This window comes from Bos javanicus, chromosome 11 (genome assembly GCF_032452875.1).
Source record: "Bos javanicus breed banteng chromosome 11, ARS-OSU_banteng_1.0, whole genome shotgun sequence".
NCBI lineage: Eukaryota > Metazoa > Chordata > Mammalia > Artiodactyla > Bovidae > Bos > Bos javanicus.
In genome coordinates this window covers 33,687,438-33,689,276 of record NC_083878.1, presented here as the reverse complement: position 1 = coordinate 33,689,276, position 1,839 = coordinate 33,687,438, and the positions used below count along the sequence as shown (strand labels likewise).

At 37.5% G+C, this 1,839-nt stretch overlaps 1 non-coding gene across 1 annotated transcript; it reads left to right on the top strand.

Annotated features, from left to right (window-relative positions):
- The first annotated feature begins 232 nt into the window (after positions 1-232).
- Positions 233-304, top strand: TRNAH-GUG (transfer RNA histidin (anticodon GUG)). Its single transcript has one exon. It is a non-coding gene; the product is annotated as a tRNA-His (tRNA).
- The last annotated feature ends 1,535 nt before the right edge of the window (positions 305-1,839 follow it).

Here is a 1,839-nt window from a genome sequence, read left to right as displayed (position 1 = left end):
AATACTGGTTGAATTCTCATATAAGATCCAGATGTATAGCTAATGTAATTGCTGATAGTAGGAAAAATTAAATACCATTTATGGTAATAGAATCATTGTTGTTAAGATTGAGAAAAGATCATGAGTTTCATCCTCAATTGAGTGAAGGATCAACTCACAAGTCTAAACGGATACAGGCTTCAAAAGAATTCTTCCAGAACCAATATTTCCCCTATCTGGGGTCTGCTCCACTTCCCTGGTGGCTCAGAGGGTAAAGCATCTGCCTGTGATGCAGAAGACCCAGGTTCAATCCCTGGGTTGGGAAGATCCCCTGGAGAAGGAAATGGCAACCCACTCCAGTATTCTTGCCTGGAGAATCCCATGGACAGAGGAGCCTGGCGGACTACAGTCCATGGGGTCGCAAAGAGTCAGACACGACTGAGCGACTACACTCAAGTAAATTTATCTGATCCTAAGGTGTTCCCCATGAATTAGGTAGAACTGAACCCTATTGAAGGAAAATGGAAAGGTGAAGCTGAAGTACTGTTGGACAGGTGGGAGTTATTCTTTTTCTGTGAGAGTATCTTTTCTCTGACATTCCAGTCACAGAGGCACTTGTTTTCCTGTTATCAAGTCTAAGAGCTTATATAAAGTAAATCAACTCACAAGACATTTTGCAACCCATTATTTCAGAAGAATTAAAACACTCTTTCTTAAGAATCTAGAGAACACACATGTTCTACCCTGCCTCCCTAAATTAGACTCAGTCCTAGATCTCTAGTCCCACAGAAATAATAAAATTAATTTCCTTATCCATTGTATCCCAGGTGACTAATAGGGTCTGATAAAACAATTTGACAGCAAATTGCTTCATTACTCAATAAATGAAAGGTGTACTCAGTGAAGGTCAGTGTTCACTTCTTGATGCATATTAAGTGGGGAAATGTAGAAATTGTCATCCTTAGCTTTTCCTGAGACAGTTACCTTTCCTGCTGATAATTTAACCTACTTCATCCCTAAAGAAATTAATAAATGAACATTAACTCCCAGATCTTTTTTCTGCATGAACTGAAGGAGTTTCATGCTTTGCCAAGATTCTACATTCTAAATCCCTAGGGCAAAGGGGAAGACTCATTTTGCCACCTGCAAGCAAAAATTGCCCAAATGAGAATCTGTATTACTTATTCAGCAATGGTTATGGGAATACACTCCAGATGGGTTGAATCCGTATCCATAAACTTCTACCTTCTGTTCTTATGGCTCAGCAATGCATTTTCACCTCTCCTAAATTTCCTGAATTAAACAATTCCCATTATAAAAATGTAACATAGTCCCTGATCCTTAGATTTGCTTAATACAAATAGGTCTATATGTTGAGATTAGTGATCTTCAAAAAAAAAAAAAAAGATTATGTTCCACCTTTTAATGGTCCTGACCCTCTCTCCAAACAATATCTTTCTAACCATTTACAGAGTTCTACTCCTTAGAGTTGAGTTCCTTTCTTTTACTGTGTGAGCCTGTGTCCTGAAAAGGGTGAACACTTTAAATTCATAGATCCTTAGAATGAATTGATTTACTCACTGGCTTTCTTTCACAAGAACCCAGAGCAGCAGGAAAGCCATTTTACATAGAGTAAACCCCTGCTGAATCTGATGTTTCTAATCACATACAAATAAGCAGCAATGTGTTGGATATTTAGTTATCAAGACAGCAAGAAAAAATTTTTTTAAAATGATCTGATATGGCAGAAACAGCTGGGACACAATAATTTATTGGTTCATTAATTCATGTGTCATTTTTCTCTTCCCTCACATCTAAAATACATACAAATTCCAAATAGGTACCTAGATATTTAGAGAT